The sequence below is a fragment of the Saccopteryx leptura genome, chromosome 1, assembly GCF_036850995.1.
Source record: "Saccopteryx leptura isolate mSacLep1 chromosome 1, mSacLep1_pri_phased_curated, whole genome shotgun sequence".
NCBI lineage: Eukaryota > Metazoa > Chordata > Mammalia > Chiroptera > Emballonuridae > Saccopteryx > Saccopteryx leptura.
Window position 1 is genome coordinate 177,230,228 of NC_089503.1, and position 25,598 is coordinate 177,255,825.

Here is a 25,598-nt window from a genome sequence, read left to right on the forward strand (position 1 = left end):
CAGAAATACAAATACTGTATGATCTCACACGTGTAGTCTTTATTTTTTTTTTCTATTTTTTTAAATTAATTTTAATGGGGTGACATTAATAAACAGGGTACATATGTTCAGAGAAAACATCTCCAGGCTATTTTGACATTTAATTATGTTGCATACATAATTGAGAATACATTAAAAAAAGAAAAAAAAGGAATCTTTAAAAGTAGAACTAATAGAAACAAACAATAGAATAGTGGTTGCCAGGAATTGGGGGTGGGGGGAGATAAGGAAACGTTGGTCAAAGGGAACAAACTTCCAGTTATAAGATAAGTAAGTCCTAGGTATCTAATGTACAGCATGGTGACTATAGTTAATGGTATTATATACTTGAAAGTTGCTAAGAGAGATCTTAAATGTTCTTACAACATACAGAAAGGTAATTATGTGAGGGGGTGGAAGTGTTAGCTTGACTGTGGTAACCATTTTGCTAGTCATCATTTTGTACTCCTTAAAATAGATACAATGTTACATGTCAATTATTTCTCAATAAAGATGAAAATATTAAGGTAGCTGTAACAAAGAGCAAGGAAACTTGAAACACTGTTTCACTAAGATCTCTCAAAGGCTGAAAATACAAGTTTAGCTACTTTGGAGACACAAATTATATGTTGCACAACTGGGGGAGCAAATGGCCAGGACCAGAACACTGAGCTAGACATGCCTAAGCTTAGGACAAGAAAGAAACATGAAATACTATCACTTAAACCCTCTCTTAGTCTGACCTAGGGAATCCTGACGTTATGTTTTGAGAAAAGTATACCTAGCACTACATGATTCACAAATTTCCTACGTATGAGTATACAGGTATCTGATGATTGCTACTAGGAATAGTAATATTCACCAACACATATGGAATCAGTTCTAAATGCCATGTCCTCCTCCAAGTTTTATGTAGGTCCACAATCCCTTACCTACAATACCAAAAGTCAAAAGGTTTCCACAATCTATTTGGCAGCATGTACTACCATGAGGCTATTACAGTATTTATTTTCTGATCTGTTAATCTCACTTATTGTAAAGACAAACAAGCTTCATTGCAGAAACACTAATGCAACTGCTTATGAGGTACTGCTCCAAACCCCAATAGGAATGTTATATAAAAGAATATATGCACTAAATTATATTTCTAAAATCTAAAAAATATTGGAGCTAAAACTACCTCTGGATTATCGAGCTGTCAGTAGAAACAAACTAGCATTTGATGACCACACTAACACTGAGCTAGCTTTTACTGTGGCTGTTCAGGCTGATAGGGAAGTATGGGCTCTGCAGGCAGACCATTTGGATTTGTATCCTGGCTCTGTTAGGAGCTTTATAACTCTGGGCAAACAACCTTTCAAAATTCCAGTTTTTCTAAACATAACAGGGTTAACAACAGTACTTACCTTACATAGTTGTGGTAAAGATTAAAATAATTAATACAAGTATAAAGTGCTTACCACAGGGTCTAGCACTTTAGAAAGTGTTCAATAAGCATTTGCTATTAGTATGTGTTAGGCCAGGGGTCCCCAAACTATGGCCCGCGGGCCACATGAGGCCCCCTCAGGCCATTTATCCGGCCCCCGCCACACTTCTGGAAGGGGCACCTCTTTCATTGGTGGTCAGTGAGAGGAGCATAGTTCCCATTGAAATACTGGTCAAGCCCTGGCCGGTTGGCTCAGCGGTAGAGCGTCGGCCTAGCGTGCGGAGGACCCGGGTTCGATTCCCGGCCAGGGCACATAGGAGAAGCGCCCATTTGCTTCTCCACCCCTCCGCCGCACTTTCCTCTCTGTCTCTCTCTTCCCCTCCCGCAGCCAAGGCTCCATTGGAGCAAAGATGGCCCGGGCGCTGGGCATGGCTCTGTGGCCTCTGCCTCAGGCGCTAGAGTGGCTCTGGTCGCAATATGGCGACGCCCAGGATGGGCAGAGCATCGCCCCCTGGGGGGCAGAGCACCGCCCCTGGTGGGCGTGCCGGGTGGATCCCGGTCGGGCGCATGCGGGAGTCTGTCTGACTGTCTCTCCCTGTTTCCAGCTTCAGAAAAATGAAAAAAAAAAAAAAAAAAAAAAAAGAAATACTGGTCAGTTTGTTGATTTAAATTTACTTGTTCTTTATTTTAAATATTGTATTCGTTCCCATTTTGTTTTTTTACTTTAAAATAAGATATGTGCAGTGTGCATAGTGATTTGTTCATAGTTTTTTTATTTAGTCCGGCCCTCCAATGGTCTAAGGGACAGTGAACTGGCCCCCTGTGTAAAAAGTTTGGGGACCCCTGTGTTAGGCCTTGCATTAAGCATATTTTGCCCAATCTCTTAACTGCTATTTGCTCTACCACTAATAGGTGGAAGACATTATACATCCCAATAACTTCAATCTATTAACTATGAAATAAGGAACTTTGAGCCTGACCAGGCGATGGTACAGTGGATAAGTGCCAGACAGGGACACAGAGGACCCAGGTTCAAAACCCCAAGATCGCTGGCTTGAGCATGGACTCATCTAACTTGATCTCAGGCTCACCAGCATGAGTGCGGGGTCGCTGGCTTAAGCGCAGGATAGTAGGCATGACCTATGGTCAGGGGCTTGAGCCCAAAGGTCAGCTGGCTTGAAGCCTGAGGTCACTGGACCTGAGCCCAAGGTTGCCAACTTTAGCAAGGGGTCACTCGTTCTGCTGTAGTCCCCCGCCCCCGGTCAAGACACATATGAGAAAGCAATCAATGAACAACTAAGGTACTGCAACAAAGAATTAATGCTTCTGCCTGGCCTGTGGTGGCGCAGTGGATCAAGCGTCGACCTGGAACGCTGAGGTCACCGGTTCAAAACCCTGGGCTTGCCTGGTCAAGGCACATATGGGAGTTGATGCTTCCTGCTCCTCCCTCCCCCTTCTCTCTCTCTCTCTCTCTCTCTCTCACTCTCTCTCCTCTCTCTAAAAAAAAAAAGAATTGATGCTTCTAATCTCTCTCTACCTGACTGTCTCTATCTGTTCTTCTGTCACAAAAAATTAAAAAAGGAAACTTTGATCTCTTCAACTGCTATCTTTCAAACATTTTATACCAATAACACAGTCACATACATATAAATATAGCTAGAAATATCCTCAATTGAAAACATATACAAATAGCCTGACATATGTTGGTGCAGTGGATAAGGTGTTGACCTGGAATGGTGAGATTGCCGGTTCAAAACCCTGAGCTTACTTGGTTAAGACACATACAAGAAACAAATACTATGAGTTGAGGTTTCCCACTCTTCCCCCCACCTTTCTCTCCTTCTCTCTCTCTTTCTATCATCTCCCTAAAAATCAATTTTAAAAAATCTAAAAAAAAGAAAATATATACAAATAAATATTAAGCCACAATATTTACCAGTGTCTTTCCAAACAGTAAAATAATGGAAATAACTTAAATATTCTGAAAGATGAAATTGACTAAATATATCACATTATAAAAAATTATTCATATTCTTAAAAATATTGTTAAAGAGTACTATTTAATAGAGAAAAGTTCACAATATCTGTTTCAAAGAAGTTTAGCAAAGTTTGTATACTAGATTATTTTTGTCTCTATATAAAATACATTCCTATAAAATTTCTATGCCATATGTATATTGAGAAAGACACCAAAATATTATACAACCAGATATTTCTAGGTGATATGATTTCTATTCACATTTCTACATTTTCTGTATGGAACATGCAGAATTTGAAGCATGGAATGGGATAGTGTGAAATGCCACAGCTTACCTTGGTCACAAAATTAGCACTGATTACTGAGGTATTACAGTGTGGCTTTTAAGGACCGAATGAGACCCATTCTACACATCAGTATAGCAATCAGAAATGCCATGCTGCTCTAAGGGGGGAAAACATTCTCAAAGCTATTCTGTAACAGTTTCAGGTGTTGCCTAAAAACTTTTCTGGAAAGAGGTGGAGTGTGGAGAAATAAAAATGTCAGTTAGAGAAATACTCATTTTTGGGTTTTTTGGTATTTTTCCAAAGTTAGAAGTGGGAGGCAGACTCCCACACACACCCAACTGGGATCCACCCGGCATGCCCACCAGGGGCGTTGTTCCGTTGGGGCCGGAGCCATTCATTCTAGCACCTGAGGCGGAGGCCATGGAGCCATCCTCAGCGCTCAGGCTAACTTTGCTCCAATGGAGCCTTGGCAGCGGGAGGGGGAGAGAGAGATAGAGAGGAAGGAGGGGGGAAGGGTGGAGAAGTAAATGGGAGTTTCTCCTGTGTGCCCTGGCCAGGAATTGAACCCAGGACTTCCACATGCCAGGCTGACGCTCTACTGCTGAGCAAACCAGCCAGGGCCCAGGAAATATTTTTGAATTATCAAATTGATGACATGATGAGACAAGAATATGAAGCTGATGAAGTGACAAAATAAAAACTAATTTTGCTTCTTTCCTTTAAACCTATAGATCATTTTTATATTAATTTCAGTATTAGGAAACTTAAAAAAAAATTTCCATAGAACTCTAACTTCAGGTTCTAGATTTCAAGAACTATTGCTAACTGAAATGACAATGTCCTTTCTTATTTGACCAAAATGAAAAGTACATTTAATATGGGCTGCAAAATTATAAACAACACAGAACAAAGTATCTTTTTAAAAGAAATATAAAGATATTTTAAAGACTTCATATTAAAAGCACTATGATGTTAGAAAAACTGCAACACTATAGAAAAAAATCAGTAGATGACATATAAGGGAATGAGTTCTTAAACTAAATTTTAGTATCATCACATAGGTATAATATATAATTTAGAGATGATAACACTATATTAAATAAATTTCAATATCCAAGAAACAGTTGCCATGCAGTTCTGTTGATCTAGTCTGCATATTATACAGCCGAAATTCACCATCCCTCCTCTGGTCCATCCAATTCTAAGCTACCATTATATATTTTGCCTGGATTGTCCTACCTAGCTTCTCTTACTTCTGCTCTAACGCCCCCCCCCCAATCTATTCCCCATATGGCAGCCAGAGTGATCCTCTATAAACATAGCTCAGATCAAGACACTCCTCTGCTCCAAAACTTCCAATAGTTTTCAATCTCCAAGTAAAAATCAAAATCCTTACTATAACTTTAAAAGGCCAATAAAATCTAGCCCTCCAACCTCCCAGATCTCATACCACTCTCCTTCTAGCTCTTTACCCCATACATACTGGTCACCTGCTTCAATCCCAGGGCCTTCAATCAGGGCCTTTGTACCTATCAATATTCCCGAGTTGTCCAACAGGGCCTTTGTACCTATCAATATTCCCGAGTTGTCCAACAGCCTATATAAGCCAAATGGTGTGCTCTCTCACTCCCTCGCTAAAATGTCATTCTGCCCTTTCACACTTCCTATTGCATGTCTTTGCTTCCTTTTCCCCTTAGCTCCTTCCTATTACTTAACAAACTATACATTCTATCTATGTATATTGCCTCATTCACTAGAATATGAGCTCTATAAGGACAGGAGTAATTTTTTTTTTCATTTGTTCCCTAGTATATGCCCAATTCTTCAGAATCAATAGGTACTCAATAAATATTTGTTGAATGAATGACAAATGATGTGTAATCTACCTGAGTGTCAATCAATAGGTATTTAACAAATACAGTGTGTCCGTAAAGTCATGGTGCACTTTTGACCGGTCACAGGAAAGCAACAAAAGACGATAGAAATGTGAAATCTGCACCAAATAAAAGGAAAACCCTCCCAGTTTCTTTAGGATGATGTGGCAGCATGTACGCATGCGCAGATGATGACGTAACACCGTGTATACAGTGGAGCAGCCCACGGCCATGCCAGTCAAGATGTGGACGGTACAGAGGAAAGTTCAGTGTGTCCTGTGGCTCGCTAAATTCGAATCCGTGACCAAAGTGCAATGTGAATATCGGCGCGTTTATAACAAAGCGCCACCACATAGGAATAACATTAGTTGGTGGGATAAGCAGTTGAAGGAAACCGGCAGTTTGGTGGAGAAACCCCGTCCTGGTAGGCCATCAGTCAGTGATGAGTCTGTAGAGGCTATACGGGATAGCTATGTAAGGAGCCCTAAAAAATCTGTGCGTGAGCCCACATCAAACTGCACTGAATAGGTATGAAACTGGAGAATTTTCCTTTTATTTGGTGCAGATTTCACATTTCTATCGTCTTCTGTTGCTCTCCTGTGACCGGTTAAAAGTGCACCATGACTTTACAGACACACTGTATATGTTGAATAAATGGTGGATGATGTGCAATCCATATAGGCAGATATACACAGAAAGTGTGTCATCTATACTCTGAGCTTCAAGTATACTAACTAAGGATATTGAAACTCAAAAATAAGGTACTATGATAAAAGAGACACAAATTTGTATTTTAACATTTATTAAGCATATATTACTAGCTCAGCTGCTCTCTAAACATATGGCTTTTAAAGTCTTGACTTTACAACTTAGCATTTATTATCTTTTGTCTATTGTGATTGTTGATTATTTATTGCTTCATGTCTTCATCTCCTTTTTATCTCCTCTATAATAATGGTTACCCTCATTTATTAATAATAATAAAATAATAAACAACTTTTATTTATGGAAAACTTACTCTGTGCCTGGCACTGGACTAAGTACATTACTTATTACCTTATTTAATTCTAACATCAGTCTAAAGTAGTTCTACAGTCCTCATTAGCTGATTACAGACCTACTGTTCTTTACCACTGAAAATACTGAATAGTTCTCTAGGTCCTGAAGACAGCTTCCTATTCATCACGCCTATAATCTTGGTATCAATTGACATGTTAATGGTGATCACTATTAATATGTATAGAAATCACTGTATTTTTTAATAAACTGCTCTGTTAGTGATCAGTTTGTGTTTAAAATACTTAATAAAAAACACACTAAGTCCTTTTAACAAGCAAACTAAAATCACTACGAAGAGTTTACAGTTGGTGAGAGCATTGTCCCAATAAGCCAGGGTTGTGGGTTTGACCCCATCAGGGCACATAAAAGAATCAACCAATGAATGCATAAATGAGTTGAACAATAAATTGATGTTTCTCTCTTCCTCTCCTTCTCTCAATTAAAAATCAATTTTTAAAATATTAAAGAGTTTACTAAACAGCCAGAGGTAGCCTCTCTATGGAGACACAATTTATATATACAGTAGCTATAGTCAAAATACTTAAGAATTGGTATAGCATGGGCAGTGACCAATCAGAATAGATACTGGATATAAGAACATGATATGCCCATAACAGCATGCCCCATGGGTTGAAGACTAGCCCTGCGTACACAGAGGCTACCAAAGGTGAATCATGCAGTACTGACTTCAAACATATTTTACTCTGCCATGATCCCAGAAGAGCCAAGGAGATCCCAGGAGATCTCAGGTACATGAGTTTTAAAGGAAGAATGAATGGCTAAAAATAATTCTCCTTTTAGACCCTAGGACTAGGTTATGTAGACACACAGGGCCTAGTTATAGTAATTAGAGGAAGCAAGCTAATTAAAAGCTTTTGACACCTGAAGCAGGGGTAGCAGGCCAAAGCAGCAAGCTTTCACAACAAGCTCTGAAGCCCAGAAGCCTTGAAGCTGCCGGAGCAAGGCTGGAGCAGGCAGAAGCGGTGAGCCACCAGGAAACTGTGGACAGGCAACACCCAGGGCGTAAGTTAAAGGTTTTCCTGAAAGCAAAAAGGAAAACCCAGCGTTAAGTTAAGCAGTAACTGACAATTGAGTCGTAGAGAGAAGGTTCTTAATTTGTAGAGCTGTTGGTTTTCAATTATTTCTTGCTCCTTTATTGCTTCCCACAAATTATTCATATCTTGTGGGAGTTATATAACTTATGCTTTTATTTTCATAGTTTTATTATTTTAAGAAAAAGCGTAATTGATAGTAATGCTGCTCCTATTAAATATCCATACCAAAGGTGAGCCTATATCTATTGGGTCTATATACCTATTTAAAATTCCTGGTAGAACACAAAATAGACCTTGGAGGAAATAATTCTCTCTTTAGGGTTGTCTTTACATTTCAAAATCTATTAGTTGATAAACACTACAGGGTATGTAAGGCAACCAGAGATATTTTAATTAGGAATGAAGAACTGAGCACCAAGAGCTCATAATCCAACCAATATTACTTTTCTATACAAAATTCACTCTGTCTTAAAATAACTGAGTAAATCATCTGCAATCTGTTTGTTGCTTTTATTTTACATACTTTAATCAATATATAGAGCAAAAATATACCCCCCCAAAAAAAGAAAGACACCTTCTCACACTGAACCTCAAATATTATCAGCCATGCTCTGCATTGAGTCTCGAGGACGTATTCCTAGTGGACTGCTGGTCATACCGCTGTCTTCTGTGGCCACTCCCCACAGACCTGTAGAGCAGATATGGTTGTCCCTATCTGCCTCAAAATCCTAATGAGTAACTATAAGTAATTCTCCAGTGCCTATTCTTATTCTAGTCCCTTTTATTGAAAAAGAAGGGGTTTTTTTATTATTGCTTCTTTTTTATTCCCATAACTCAATCTCATCTGAGCCCCAAAATCTACCTGCAGTCCCACCATTAATTCATTGTGCTTTGCCAACCTTCTAAAATACCCCATTTCACACTGCTACCACCATCTATCCCACCCCTCTCCTACCCAGCCCTTACGTGCAATTATGGCCTGGTTGCCTACTTCATAAAAACAGACCCTTCACAATCACCCGAGCCATCTCTACATGTTTCTGCATTTCTACTTACCCTTATTTCTCTTCCTTCAGAACCAAAGAATAACTGTCCCCATCACTTTTTAAGGCAACAGTATCATTTGAGATCTTGATCCCACACCCTCCCTCTTTCCTTCTTGTCCTTGTCTCATTAAATATGTTTCTGGACTTCAAGCCCTCTTTCTGCTGGCTCCTGAGTATCAACTGACAAGCGTTTCCAACACCATCCCCCATCCAAAAATATAACAAAACTTGACTATCATCCTCCCTTCCCCTAAAGGAATTGATACCACATCCCTTTCCCATATGGCATCACTTCTCCATGAAGCACATTTTTAAACAGTACATGCTTGTTTTTTCTACTTGCTCATTGTTTATTTGCTTCTCAATCTCTTTCAATCACCTACCTCAAACTAGTTTCATTTCATGTTAATGGACTGAAATTATTCTCTCAAAGATCAATAATGACCTTCCAATTTCCAAATAAAACAATGATTTCAGTTCTCATCTGCTTCAACCCCTCTTCATTATTGGTGCTGACAATCAATACACTCCCCATTTTCTTTATTCTGTAACCTGTTAAATATTGTTCCCCAAGGATCCCTACTCTAACTTTTTTATATCTTCTTCCTGGTTTGTATCATCTATTCCAAATGCATGAATTAATACCTATATGCTGATGATTCCTAAATCCTGATACTTCCAGATACCTACTAGTCAGCTCTAGAATGTTCAGCAAATATCTCAGGGGTAACAAGTTAAAAACCTGTACCTGGCCTGACCAGGCAGTGGCGCAGTGGATAGAGCATCGCACTGGGATGCGGAGAACCCAGGTTCGAGACCCCGAGGTCGCCAGCTTGAGCGCGGGCTCAACTGGCTTGAGCAAAAAGCCCACCAGCTTGGACTCAAGGTTGCTGGCTCCAGCAAGGGGTTACTTGGTCTGCTGAAGGCCTGCAGTCAAGGCACATATGAGAAAGCAATCAATGAACAACTAAGGTGTCGCAAGGAAAAACTGATGATTGATGCTTCTCATCTCTCTCCCTTCCTGTCTCTATCCCTCTCTCTCTTTCTATCTCCCTGTCCCTGTAAAAAAACAAAACAAAACAAAAAAAAACCCTGTACCTGAAACACACTCAAACTGCACATCATTCATCCACGACTTTCACGTACCTCTGACCCATCATTGACATCCTAAGCAACTTCTTTCCAATTCGTCTCTCCCACCTGCCCTCCGTCTCACGACCACTGGCCTAGTCCAAACCCTTACTATTTCATCTGAAAAATTATTAATAGGTTCATTTTTTTATCACCTTACTATATATGGTAAGATGCTATGCTAACTACTGAAAATACAAAGATAAATAAGAGTCCTGGCCCCTCAAAAATCTCTCAGTCCAGTGTGGGAAACATACCTAAACAGGTAAATCCAGTGCAACATGAAAAGGAAAGGTAAAAACAAGGTCCTATAAAAAGAGAGCTCCCTGACCCAAAAGGTAGGAGTGGAGGAGGGAGGTGTATAATATGTGAACATAGACATTCAAGTTTCTGGGAAGAGGTGACTGACACCTGAGTGAGCCCCAGAAAAGGGGGACCAAGTGAGTTTGGTTGGACAGAGGTGACATTTGGGAAGTAGGGGCAGCAAAAGCAAGGCACAGAGCAAGAAATAAATGTCCCTCTGGGGGTTGAGGGGTTAGGATGTCCAGGAACGACAGCAGCTTTCTTTCCTAGGAAAGGTCTTCCTCCTAGCAGGACCATCAAGAATGATGCTGAAAGGTCCAAATAATGCAGAAGTTGGCACACCGTGTTAACCAACCAGAACCTTACATTGTAGACAACAGGAAGCCCTTCTTCACAGTGGGCTTTAGCTGGATCAAGTCTCTGGAGAATGGTTTTGAGGCAGGGAAGGAAATGAGATGGTTGCAATAGTAGCTGAGGTATAAGATATTGAGGACCTAACTAGGAAAGAGCAGAGAAAATTCAAGAAATACTTAGGATTTGAGGATAGAATAGTTGATGAGTGATTAGATCTAGAGTCCTGAGAGTAAGAAAACAGGCTCTCCCCACTTCAGGTCTCTTCTGTCTAATCCCACACTATCACCAGTGTCACCTTTCTGCAAATTCTGGCCGCATCACTGCTCTGCTCACCAATGTCTGACTCCCAACCCTGAGCTCCTCAACACTGCATATGTCATTCAACTGCTTTGCCCACGTGCCCCTCCAATCCTCACCTTTCACCAACAGCAACAACAACCTGTATTCCAGCCACAAGATCACTAACTGCTTGCTCTCTGAATAAAAAGAAATGCACTTTTAAAAAAACACCTTTTGGTTCTTATAGAATATAACAGTTATATAAAATAAGTAAAATTAAAATATATAGAGAGCCATAAATAACATTATTTCATAGAGAAAAAACTAATCAAAACCATAACTTCATATCCTTTCAACCATTAAGGTCTTCTGCTAGGAACTTATTTTAGAAGAAATGATTTAGAAAATCACTTGAAATGCAGTGAAAGCATTATAAAGACACTAATTATGTTACATTAGTGCCCACCTTAATGACGTCCTTTTAACTTGGTTACCTCTGTAACGACCACATTTCCAAACAGGGTCACCTTCTGAGGCACTGGTGGTTAGGACTTCAACATGAATATTTTTGAGGGTGGTTGGACGGGAGACACAATTCAGCCTACAGCAATTACCAACGTTTCTTGTTTCCTGGTAAATGTATTATAAGCTATAAATCTCTCTTTAACTATCTCACAAATTTTGAAATGCAGCGTTTTCATTCATATCTGATTATTTCATAATTTCCCTTATGATCTATGTTTTTAATATACAAACATATGTGTCATTGCTAGCTATCTAACTGCTATTAACTCCTAATTCTATTTTATTAAGGTCAGCGATCATAGTCTACATAATAATGATTTCTTTGGAAGTTATTCAGGCACCTTTAATGGCCTAGAATCATAATAAATTTTAAGAATATCTGTATGTGCTAGGAATAGAACGTGTATTCTCTGTAAGATGTAGAATTCCACATTTATCTATTAGGTTCAGCGTAATCATATCACTAAAATATTTTATACGTTTTCCCAGCAGCAACAATGGTGAACGTGCGTTCCAGGGACCAGATCAGGACTGGCCATGCCAACTGCAGGCTCAGGGTCCCCATGGCTGTGGTAAACCCAGGATCCAGAGCCCAAAGTGCGGCGGGCCCTCACACTTTTCTGCCTGAAAGTGCTGCCTATTGCCCCGCGCAGGCCCCAGTTTGCATCTCTACAGATGAACTGTTCAGCCTCCACAATGAGGACATGAGCTGAATGGGGTGTTTGAGACTTTCCTGGATAGACACAAGCTGTCTCAGAGAGTATAGTTTGCTATTAAAAAAAAACCCAAAAAACAAAAAATGGAGCTCCCTAACCTGACCAGGCGGTGGTGCAGTGGCTAATGTCGGGCTGGGGCACAGAGGACCCAGGTTCAAAACCCTGAGGCTGCCAGCTTGAGCATGGGATTGCTGGCTTGAGCATAAGATCATAGAGATGACCCCATGGTCGCTAGCTTAAGCCCAAAGGTCACTGGATTGAGCAAGGGGTCATTTCCTCTGAGGTAGCCCCCCAATCAAGGCATATGTGAGAAAGCAATCAGTGAACAACTAAGGTGCCACAATGAAGAATTGATACTTCTTATCTTTCTCCCTTCCTGTCTGTCCCTATCTGTCCCTCTGACTGTAAAAAAATTAATAACAACAAAAAAATGGATCCACCTAAAAATCTTTGAAATCCAGGAATAGTGGCCAAACTGTCTAATCATTACCTTTTTCAAAAAATTTGGGGTCTAAAAACTGGGTGCATCTTATACAGTAGTTGTAGATTTTTTTTACTTGCATTTCTCGCTTTTTTATGCTTGTTTTTGCGCTCATTGTTGAAGACAGTGATTCGTCATCAGACACAGATGGAGACAAGCTAATGGATGGGAATTTTGAAAGTGATGAGGAGTTTATGGATTTTATTATGGATAAAACCTGAGTTCAGTAACTTTATGTAATACATTTTTTTTTCAAATTTCGGGCCCCAAAATTAACATGTATCTTATACATGGGAGCATCTTATACATGGGGAAATATGGTAATCAAGAGAGTTCCTATGTTTCTTCCAGGGTGTCTGGAGCATGAACACATTTTCTGACCAGGTCTGCATTCACACTGTGCAAGGCCAATGTGGAATGCCTACTGAGAGGTTGTTCATCTGTGTACTGTGTACTGTGGAGATGGCTGCATGGGGGCTTTTTCCCTCAGAGCCTGCAATTTCTGGGCCAAAAAGGCCTCGTCTCTGGTGGCCTCTATGAGTCCCACTTAGGCTGCAGAAACTATTCTGCCCCCCAACCTCACCCATGAAAGCACCACTTCAATGGCTCTCAGCCACCAGGTGACAGAGGTGCAGACCCTCCCAAGCACAGCAAGACCTGTGAGCCTGGCTATATATCCTTCCTACAAAGAAACAAGCACTACAGTTACCATTTTTACTGTGTCCCTTCCAGCGAACTATCACAACCAATATGCACAAGGACAGCCCGGCAGAGATTTCTCTGTATATGCCCGCTTCCTGCAGTCCAAGCCTGAAGTACAACATGTCACCAACAAAATAAAAAGAGGTCACACAGTCTTCATCCTGGACAGGACAGTGGAAAATGCCACCCACCGCTAGCTGGCTATTAGCTAGAAAACTAGAGTAACAATTGCTTCTTCAAATTCCCTGAGAAAAGGGCTACTGTGGAATCAAAGAGATGGTCGTTGGAATCTCATGTATTGATCAGCACTAGAAAAAGGTTCTAGCCCACTGGAACCTGTCCAGCCAGGCCTACATAAGTTTTTTGTTTTAAATATGGCAAGTTTGGTTAAGCTCGGGATAGGAGTGAAAGTTCCTTGTATTTTTTTAGTTCAGATAAGATAGAAGAATTTAGACAATGGCTAGTATGCTTTAGGGCCTGAAAGACTAACCTGTGTATACTATTTGAGCTGATCTTTTCTAGGTTAAACAGAGCTCTCTTACACAGAAAATAACTCTAAACCCAGGCTATATCTCAGCTTCCTTAGAAAACTGAACCTCACTGCTCACAGGGCAGTGAGCCCTTTAAATCTCCTAATAAGGACTTTCATATAGGCTAGTACTACACAGTGCCTACTGCTCCCAAGAGCCTCCAAACCCTCCCCCACCAGAACATTTCCAGGGACCAACACTGAGTAAGACCTTGAAGGGTTTGACCAGGTTTTCTGGAATGAAAATAGAAACTCCTAAAAAGGATTTAAATTCTCACATATATGCCGTACTTCTTGCCAAGTAGTCATTTTCTAGATTTACAATAAGAGGAGAGATAATCAACTGCCCTTTAAAAGAAGAAAGCCACCTTGTCCTGGAGCCCCTAAATCTGTGTTGCGTATCTTCTCTGATCTTTTCTATAGCATGATTTTCTTTTAACAGAAGCTGTATCTGCAGTGAAGCTGGACTGATTATGTGAATAAACAATTCTAACACTGACTAGAATTTCTGTGCTCGTTACAGAGCATAAATCCCTGCAGAATCATTTAAAACAAAACTAGGTTGTCCCTAGTAGCTACTTTGTTTTAAAAAAATCACTGCTTTATTCTACCAATCGTTATAACATAGTATGGAGCAACTATGGCATTAAAGAGGTCTACCTTCAAAAAATACACACTTCTAAGTCTTGATGTTTTTAAAAATCTGCTTGACTTGCCAATTTCTGAGAAGGGATAGTTAAAAGCTCTAACTTCAACTGTTGAAAGCTCTTGTATTCCCCTATGCAAATTCTACTCATGTGTTACTTTATAAGCTAAATTATTACATGAACATGAATTTCACAATTACCATAGCTCATTTTAAAAATTATTTTAAAATATGTATAATTGATTATAATGAAGAAAAATTTAAAAATATATAGAGTTAAAGACATCTGTAAAGCGAACATGTAACTAAGATCCATATCAAAAAATAGAGCACTGACCAGGAGGTGGCACAGTGGATAGAGCATCTAACTGGGATGTGGAGGACTCAGGTTCAAGACCCCGAGGTCGCCAGCTTGAGCACGAGCTCATCTGGTTTGAGCAAAGCTCACCAGCTTGAACCCAAGGTCACTGGCTCGAGCAAGGGGTCACTCAGTCTGCTGTAGCCCCCCAGTCAAGGCACATATGAGAAATCAATCAATGAACAACTAAAGAACCACAATGAAGAATTGATGTTTCTCATCTCTCTCCCTTCCTGTCTGTCTGTCCCTATCTGTCCCTCTCTCTGACTCTGTCTCTCCCACAAGAAAAAAGAAAAGAAGAAATAGAGCACTGCAGCAACTCAGAAAGCCTCATGCGGCCCCACCTGACCACTTCAACCTTCACACAACAGATCACCAGAATCCTGACTTTGTGATAAAATCAAATCATACGCACTCTTCCCTATGTTGCCTTCTTTACTCAACTGTCAGGTTTTAGAAACAAGGTTATTCTTGCCACATAAAACAGGCTGGGCAGTGGTCCCTCTTTTTCTATTAATTGTGGAAATATAAATTTACAATTACTTCATCCTTAAATGATTCACAGAACTTGCAGGTTAAGTCATCTCAACCTGGAAGAATTATTTAATGATTCTGAAAACAAATAATACATTTACATGCTTCAAAAATCAAAACAAAAATAAAAAGGTTTCCACTTAGAAATGTCACTCCCACTCTTGTCTGCATGCACCCTTGTGTCCCCATAAAATGTTACTCTATAAAATGCAAGTATGAATCACAGTATTTCTACCTATTTTTAACATATTGTATATATTATCCTGCATCTTATTTTATTCATTTTACCATCTATCCTGGCAATCTATCCACTGGGTGCAGTAAATTTTTTCTTTACTGCAGCTGCACAGCATGCCATTGTGTGGATATATTCCTGTTATTCGACCTACTATTAGATACTTGTGTTTGTTTTATTTTCTACATATAAAAATTTCATCCATTTGTAGTTTGACCTGATATATGCTATGAATTTTAGCTGGATCCATAAAAGGACTCTTCCAAGATGCTATCAAGTTGTCTCAAGATCATTTATTAAAAATTCTCCTCTGTGGCCCTGGCCAGTTGGCTCAGTGGTAGAGCATCTGCACAGTGTGTGGATGTCCTGGGTTCAATTCCTGGCCAGGGTACACAGGAGAAGCACCCATCTGCTTCTCCACCCTTCTCCCTCTCCCTCTCACTTCTCTCTCTCTCTCTCTCTCTCTCTCTCTCTTTTTTCTCTCTCTCCCCGCCTCCTGCAGCCAAGGCTCATTTGGATGAGTTGACCCCAGGCACTGAGGATGGCTCCATGGCCTCTGCCTCAGGCACTAAGAAGAGCAACACCCCCAATGGGCAGAACATTGACCCCATGGTGGGCTTGCAGGGTAGACCCCAGTTAAGGCGCAAGCCAGAGTGTGTCTCTTTGCCTCCCTCCTCTTACTGAATAAAAAAAAATTTTTCTCTTTTGCACTAATCGGAGGTGCTGCCTTTAGCAAACATTAAATTCTTATGTGTGTCTGAGAACATTTTTGAATTTCTTATTCATGTGGTATCTGTTGAGGCTTTATAACATGTTTTAAAATATAGTGGGTTTGCCCTGGCCGGTTGGCTCAGCGGTAGAGCGTCGGCCTGGCGTGCGGAGGACCGGGTTCGATTCCCGGCCAGGGCACATAGAGAAGCGCCCATTTGCTTCTCCACCCCTCCGCCGCGCTTTCCTCTCTGTCTCTCTCTTCCCCTCCCGCAGCCAAGGCTCCATTGGAGCAAAGATGGCCCGGGCGCTGGGCATGGCTCTGTGGCCTCTGCCTCAGGCGCTAGAGTGGCTCTGGTCGCAATATGGCGACGCCCAGGATGGGCAGAGCATCCCCCCCTGGGGGGCAGAGCACCGCCCCTGGTGGGCGTGCCGGGTGGATCCCGGTCGGGCGCATGCGGGAGTCTGTCTGACTGTCTCTCCCTGTTTCCAGCTTCAGAAAAAAAAAAAAAAAAAAAAAAAAAAAAAAAATGAAAATATAGTGGGTTTGTCATTGTTCCAGTTTTTGAGTTTGTCTGATGATTCTTAATTATTTTCAGAAATAAACTTCAGAATCAGTCCATCTAATAATTAGTATACATACTGATAAAACTACATATACAATTATACACACAATTATATTTAAAGACTTTAATACCCCCCTCTTAAAAGACTACAAGCAACAAATGTAGAAAAATTATTTTCAAGTGCACATGGAGTGTGTGTATATATATATATATTATGACCATAAAACAAATTTGAATAAACCTCAGAAGTACTGAAAAATTAAGAGTCTAATGTCTGATAAGCTAGAATTTTAATCAATTTGAATCAATTCTAGATTCTCAATTATGTAAAAGACACATCTGATAAAGGGTTGTTACCCAAAATAAACAAAGAACTCTTCTAACTCAACAATCAGAAAACATACCCCTTTAAAAACTCAATCTAGGCCCTGGCCGGTTGGCTCAGCGGTGGAGCGTCGGCCTGGCGTGCGGGGGACCCGGGTTCGATTCCTGGCCAGGGCACATAGGAGAGGCGCCCATTTGCTTCTCCACCCCCTCTCCTTCCTCTCTGTCTCTCTCTTCCCCTCCCGCAGCCGGGGCTCCATTGGAGCGGGGATGGCCCGGGCGCTGGGGAGGCTCCTTGGCCTCTGCCCCAAGCGCTGCCCGGTCGGGCGCATGCGGGAGTCTGTCTGACTGTCTCTCCCCGTTTCCAGCTTCAGAAAAATACAAAAAAAAAATAAAATAAAACAAAAATTAAAAAACTCAATCTAGCCTGACCTGTAGTGGCGCAGTGGGTAAAAGCGTCGACCTGGAATGCTGAGGTCACCAGTTCAAAACCCCAGGCTTGCCTGGTCAAGGCACATATGGGAGTTGATGCTTCCTGCTCCTCCCTCTGTTCTTTCTATCTCTTTCCTCTCTCTTTCTCTCTGTGTCTCCTCTCTCTAAAAAAATGAATAAAAAAATGTAAAAATAAATAAAAATTAAAAAAAAAACAAAACTCAATCTAAGCCCTGGTCGGTTGGCTCAGCAGTAGAGCGTCGGCCCAGACAGAGTGTGGAAGTCCTGGATTCGATTCCCAGTCAGAGCACACAGGAGAAGTGCCCATCTGCTTCTCCACCCCTCCCCCGCTCCTTTTTCTCTGTCTCTCTCTTCTGCTCCCACAGCCAAGGCTCCATTGGAGCAAAGTTGGCCCGGGCACTGAAGACAGTTTCATGGCCTCCACCTCAGGCACTAAAATGGCCCCGGCCGCAATGGAACAACACCCCAGAGGGGCCGAGCATAGTCCCCTGGTGGTCATGGCGGGTGGACCCCAGTCAGGCGCATGCGGGAGTCTGTCTGACTGCCTCCCTGTCTAACTTCAGAAAAATACAAAAAAAATCTATCTAAGATCTTAAAAGACACCTCCATCAAAAAAGATATATACACATGGCAAATAAGCATCTGAAAAGATACTCAGTATCACCTATCATTAGAAAATTTCAAGTTAAAACACCCTTGAGGCCCTGGCTGGTTGGCTCAGTGGTAGAGCGTCGGCCTGGCGTGCGGAAGTCCAGGGTTCGATTCCCGGCCAGGGCACACAGGAGAAGTGCCCATCTGCTTCTCCACCCCTCCCCCTCTCCTTCCTCTCTGTCTCTCTCTTCCCCTCCCGCAGCCAAGGCTCCACTGGAGCAAAAGATGGCCCGGGCGCTGGGGATGGCTCCTTGGTCTCTGCCCCAGGCGCTAGAGTGGCTCTGGTCGCAACAGAGTGACGCCCCAGATGGGCAGAGCATCGCCCCCTGGTGGGCGTGCCGGGTGGATCCCGGTCGGGTGCATGCGGGAGTCTGTCTGACTGCCTCCTCGTTTCCAGCTTCAGAAAAATACAAAACAAAAACAAACAAAAAAAAACACCCATGAAATACCACTACACACCTGTTAGAATGGCCAAAATTTAAAACACTGACAACAACTAATCCTGATGAGGATGTGGAACAACAGAACTCTTATTCATTGCTGGTAGAAATGCAAAGTAGTACAGCCACTTTGGAAGATATTGTGACAGCTTCTTACAAAACATAATACCCTTACCATATGATCCAGTAAGCATGCTCCTTGGTATTTACCCAAACAAATTGAAAATCTATGTTCACACAACTACCTGTACACAGACATGTATAGCAACTTTATTCATAATTGCCAAAACTTGGAGTAATCAACATGTCTTTCAGTAGGTGAATGGATAAATAAACAATGGCACATTTGGACAATGGAATATTATTCAATGCCAAAAGGAAATGGCTTATCAAGTCATGAAAAAATAGAAGAAAACAAATGCATGAAAGATAGCAATCTGAAAAGGCTAAATACTATATGATGCCAACTGTATAACATTCTGGAAAAGGCAAAACTATGGAGACCAAGTGAGGAGGGAGATATGAGTAGGCACAGCACAGAAGATTTTTTAAAGCAGTAAAACTATCAGGTATGACACAACTACAATGGTAAATACCTGTCATTATACATTTGTCCAAACCCCTGGTCAGCAAACTGCAGCTCACAAGCCACATGTGGCTCTTTGGCCCCTTGAGTGTGGCTCTTCCACAAAATATCATGTGCAGGTGCTACCTCAATAAGGAATGTACCTATCTATATAGTTTAAGTTTTAAAAATTTGGCTCTCAAAAGAAATTTCAATTGTTGTACTGTTGATATTTGGCTCTGTTGACTAATGAGTTTGCTGACCACTGGTCCAAACCAATACAATGTACGACACAAAGTAAATCCTAATGCAAAGTACAGACGTTGGGTGATAAAATGTGTCAATGTAGATTCATCTATCGTAACAAATGTTACCACTCTGGTGGATATGGTGACAGAGGGAGAAGCTATCTGTGTGCAGGGCAGGGAGTAAATGGGAACTCTGTACTTTCTGATCAATTTTGCTATGAACCTAAAACAGCTTTAAAAATAAAATCTATTTTTTTCCTTTTTTTTGTATTTTTCCGAAGCTGGAAACGGGGATAGACAGTCATACTCCCACATGCGCCCGACCGGGATCCACCCCGCATGCCCACCAGGGGGCGATGCTCTGCCCACCAGGGGGCAATGCTCTGCCCCTCCGGGGCGTCGCTCTGTCGTGACCAGAGCCACTCCAGCGCCTGGGGCAGAGGCCAAGGAGCCATCCTCAGCGCCTGGGCCATCCCGCTCCAATGGAACCCCGCTGCGGGAGGGGAAGAGAGAGATAGAGAGGAAGGAGCGGGGGAGGGGGGGAGAAGCAGATGGGCGCCTCTCCTGTGCGCCCCGGCCGGGAATCGAAACCGGGACCCCCACACGCCAGGCCGACGCTCCACCACTGAGCCAACCAGCCAGGGCAATAAAATCTATTTTTAAAAGTCAATCAAGGTAATGTACCATGTTAACAGAATAATAAAAGGGGAAATCTAAATGATTATTTCAAAAGACACAGAAAAAGCATGACAAAAACTCATTAACCATTAATTAATTTTTTTAAATTCTCAGCAAACTAATAATAGATGCTAATTTCTACAATCAAATAAAGAACACTAATGAAAATACATACAAGTAGCATCATAGTGAAACAATGAATCCTTTCTTCCTAAGTTCAAAAATAAGGTAAGGATGTCTACCCTCATGACACCTACTCAACATTGTACTAGAGGTCCAAACTAGTACAATAGTAAGTCAAGATAAAGAAATAAAAGGTATAAAGACTGGAAAGTGAAAAGGAAACTAAACTATCCCTGTTCTTAAACAGTATAGGCTCTGGCTGGTTGACTCAGCGGCAGAGTGTCAGCCCAACGTGTGGAAGTCCCGAGTTTAATTCCCAGTCAGGGCACAAAGGAGAAGCAACCCCCTCCCTCTTCTCTTTCTCTCCCCCCCCCACCCCTGCAGCCATGGCTCATTCGAGCAAGTTGGCCCTGGGCACTGAGGATGGCACCATGGCCTCACCCCAGGCACTAAAATGGCTTGGTTGACAAGCAACGAAACAGTCCCAGATGGGCAGTGCATCCACCCCATAGTGGGTTTGCCCAGTGGATCCCGGTCAGGCGCATGTGGGAGTCTGTCTCTCTGCCTCGCCACCTCTCACATATTAATAATAAAAAATATAAAAATAAAAATAAAATAAACAATATGACTGTTTACTTCAAAAAACAAAGAAGTAGCAACCAAAACAAATAAAAATCCTACTTCAAAATAATATATTTAGGAAATAAAGCCAGCCAGATAAAAAAAATCAGTGGTGTATCTACATATTAGCAGCATACTATTTCAATATAAAATTGTTTTAAATACCATTTACCATAGCATAAAACATAAATTACTTAAATTTCAAAAAATATGAACAAGACCTGTATACTAAAATAAAACATTATGAAGAAAATTAAAAGACTTTAAAAAAAACAAATACCTTGTTCAAGGACTAACAAGTACATTCAACATTATTAAGATGTCAGATTTCCCAAACTGATCGATAAATTGAATGCAAATTCAATTTCAACATCAAGAGGCTTTAATGGAAACTGACATACTGATTCTAAAATCTATACAATGCAAAAGTGCTAGAATAGCTAAAACAATTTGAAAAAGAACACAGGAGTACTTATACTCACACTTCTTATGTACTCTCTACTTTATAGTATAAAGCTAAGGGAATCAAGATAATGTGGTACTGGCATAGGACAAAAACATGAGCAAAACAGAATAGAGGGAGCAGAGCAGAAATAGATCAATACTTACACAGTCAACTGACTTTTTTGACAAAGATGCTAAAATAATTTAATAGAGGAAAAATGGCCTTTTCAACAAATGCTGCTGAAACAATTGGATATCGACATTTTAAAAAAGAAATCTCAAACCCTATCTCACATCATACATGAATTAATTTGAAGTAGATCACCAACTTAAAACATAAAAGCTAAAACTTAAAGGCTTAAAAAAAAAACAGGTGATTCTCTCTGTGACCTGAATATAAACCAAGGATTTCTCGGGAGGGTGGGGAGGAGAAAATAACAAACATCAGAGAAAAATATTTTTATAAAATTATACCATCAAAATTGAAAACTTCTGCTCATCAAAACATTTTCAAGAAAATTAACAGGCAAGCCACACAGCTTGAGAGAAAATATGGACAAAACATATATCTGACAAAGGACATCTATAGATACAAAACTCCTTAGTGTCAGCCTGGTGTGTGGAAGTCCCAGGTTCAATTCCCAGCCAGGGCACACAGGAGAAGCACCCATCTGCTTATCCACCCTTCCCCCTCTCCTTTCTCTTTCTCTCTCTCTCTCTCTCTCTCTTTCTCTGCCCCCCCTCTCTTTTTCCCTCTCTCTTTCTCTCTCTCTCTCTCTCTCTTCCCCTCCCACAGCCAAGGCTCTGTTGGAGTAAAGCTGGCCCAGGCACTGAGGATGGCTCCATGGCCTCCACCTCAGGCACTAGAATGGCTCCAGCTGCAATGGAGCAACACCCTATATGGGCAGAGTATCGCCCCCTGCTGGGCATACTGGGTGGATTCTGGTCAGGTGCACGCAGGAGTCTGTCTCTCTGCCTCCCCACTTCTCATTTCAGAAAAATACAAACAAACAAACAAAAAAACTCTTACAACTCAGTAACAAAAAAATAACACCAATGTTTTTAAATGATCAAAATATTTGGACATACACTTCACAAAGGAAGATACAAGAATGGTGAATCATTGTGTTGATAATATAATATAAATTCAAATAACAATACAGTTTAAGACAATGAGATTCTATTACACACCCACTAGAATAGCTAAAATTACAAAGACTAACAACAAAAAATATTAGTGAGGACATGGAACTGGTAGGAATGTAAATCTTGGAGAAGGTTTGCCAGTTTCTTTTAAATTTAAACACAACCTACCATTTAACACAGCAGTTCCATTCTTAGGTATTTATCCAATGAAAAAGAAAACATATTTCCATAAAAATGCATACAATATTATTATCAGCTTTATTCATAATAGCCAAAACAAACAAACCCAGAAACAACCCAAATATTCTTCAACAGAATGGATTAGTTGTGCTAAATTAATTGCATACTATTTAGCAATAAAAAGGAAATATTAATACATTTGATCACTAGAATGGATCACACACATTCTTCTCTGTGGAAGAAAAGGGTATGTGGTAGAATCCATTTACATAAAATTTTCCAATGGTGGTTACAAACAGAAGGAAATTATTTAAAACTGACAGGAAAGGGAATCTACTCGGATGATGTAAATGTTCTATGTCTTGATAAAGGTGAATTCGTTTCTCAAAACTCATGTAATTATACATATACAATTAGTGTATTTCAACATATATACAATTTACCTCAAAAGATATAAACAACCAAAAAAAACCTCCTAGTATAGATGATTTTGCTAGTGTATTCTTCCAGGAATTTATTTTCTTTTTTTTATTTATTCATTTTTTTAGAGAGGAGAGGGAGAGACAGAGAGAGAGAGAGAGAGAGAGAGAGAGGAGAGACACAGAGAGAGAAGGAGGGGAGGAGCTGGAAGCATCAACTCCCATATGTGCCTTGACCAGGCAAGCCCAGGGTTTCAAATCGGCGACCTCAGCATTTCCAGGTCGACGCTTTATCCACTGCGCCACCACAGGTCAGGCCTCTTCCAGGAATTTAAGGAAAGAAATAATACCAATCTTACACAAATTCTTCCAGAAAATGAGAAAGCAGAAACACTTCTCAAATGATCTTATAAGCTAAGCATATCATTCAAAAATATTAGAAAATTATAAGATAGGTCAATTAAAGGCCACTCTTGCTCATGCACATAAACAAAACAATTCTAACAAAATAACAAATCAAACCCAACTATAATATTTAAAGTATGCACCATAAACAATTAGATTCGTGTAATAATCCAATATTGGTATATTTAAAAATTAATGTAATTCTCACAATAAATAAATATAGATGTTAAATCATGTCATCAAAATAGATATAGAGGCCCTGGCCAGTTGGCTCAGGGATAGAGAACTGGCCCACTGTATGATGTCAAGGGTTTGATTCCCAGTCAGGGCACACAGGAGAAATGCCCATCTGCTTCGCCACCCCTACCCCTCTTGCTTCCCTTGCTTCTCTCAGTTCTCTCTCTTTTTCTCTCTTCCCATCCTACAGCCATGGCTCAATTGGAGTGAGTTGGCCCCAGGCGCTGAGGATGGCTCCATGGCCTCCGCCTCAGGTGCTAGGAAGAGCTCGGTTGCTAAGCAATGAAGCAACATCACAGATGGGCAGAGCATTGCTTGCCCCTTAATGGGCTTGCCGGATGGATCCCGATCCAGGCGCATGCAGGAGTGTGTATCTGCCTCCCCTCCTCTCATTGAATTAAGTGTGTGTGTGTGTGTGTGTGTGTCTACATATATATAGATATATAAAGGTTTCAATAAAGTTACCTCCTATGCATGATAAAAACTCAACAGAATAGGAGTAGAAGGAAAATGTTCTTAACCTAAAACAGAATAACCCTAACTATATTCTACTTAACAGTAATGTTATAGAAAGCTGAAACTAAAAAAACAGATTAAGATGCTTAATGCAAATACTAATTTTTAAAAAGCTAGAATCATGCTACTAGTATCAGATTAAGAAAGACATCACTCAAAGTCATTAGAGATAACAAGGATGATTTCATTATGATAAAAGAGTTAATCCCTAGGAAATGAAAATAATTCTGAATTTGTTACCAGTGAAAAATGAAAATAAATAAATTTTCATTTAAAATGGAGTTTAAAACAAGTATGGTACCTTCCTTCAGAAAAGACAGTATGCACACACACACAGTAACAATGTGATAAAGTTTCTAACAGAAGTAAGCAAAGTGCTTTGGGATCAGTGAAAATGGAACACATTCTCTTACAAGAAGTAACATAGGAACTAGAAATTGCCAGATCAAGAAGAAAAAACAAAAGGTAAGAATGTGGAAGTATAAACAAGATTCATGATTTTAACCTAACTGGTATTTATAGAACACTGCAGAGCAAACTTCAAAAGTATTAAAATCAGTTTATGTTCTCTGACTGCTCTGGAATTACATTATAACTCAGTAATAGACATAACTAGGAAACCCTCCAAATATTTAGAAATTGAGCAATAAACTTCTAAAGATTAAAAAAAACCACTATTAAAATTTTAAATCACCTTGTATTTTCAGCAAAACAATAAAAAGGACATTTCAATTATTTCTGCCATTCTAATTTAAATAAAAAATATCACATACCTAGGAATAAATCTGCTGAAAGATGCAGAAGTCCTCCCTACTAAATAAAAACTAGAAAACATCAATGAGATAAACTTATAAAGCCCTAAATAAATGGAGGAATATACCATTTTCATGGATTGGTTGACTTAATATTGTTAATAATTATCTACAAAATTATGCTAGTTTCAGTGCCATCCTAATCAAAATTCCAACAGCTGTATGGGTTTTTAAGAGTTAAGTAGAAACTGTAAAACTGGTTCTAAAATTTTATGAAAATATAAAGGGCCAAGAACTGAGGAAGAGAGGGAAGAAGCTGGAATACACAGACATCAAGATGTAATTTAAAATAATTTAAGACAGTGTCGTATTGGCACAAGGACAGACAGATAGACCAACGGAACAGAAAAGAGTCCAAAAACATACTAAAACTTTCAATGACATATAAAGAATAGAAATATCTTGGGGGGAAAATCCATGTAGAAATATTTCATTCAAAACTTTAATATATTTTCTGATCAATTATAACAGAAAGTGTATAATATTTCAATTAAATTTTTTCAGACTGAGGCCCTGGCCGGTTGGC

The 25,598-nt window shown here is 40.3% G+C and overlaps 1 protein-coding gene across 8 annotated transcripts in view; it reads right to left on the reverse strand.

Moving 5' to 3' along the window:
* Positions 1-25,598, reverse strand: part of CDC42BPA (CDC42 binding protein kinase alpha) — a 230,502-nt gene that overhangs the window by 155,302 nt on the left and 49,602 nt on the right. Inside the window, exon 2 of one of the 8 annotated variants that reach the window (XM_066381632.1) lies at positions 7,525-7,682. The exons of the other annotated variants lie outside the window; for them this stretch is intronic. The gene's annotated coding sequence lies outside the window, so the exon portion shown is untranslated. The remainder of the gene's footprint in view (positions 1-7,524; positions 7,683-25,598) is intronic. 8 annotated transcript variants of the gene reach the window in all.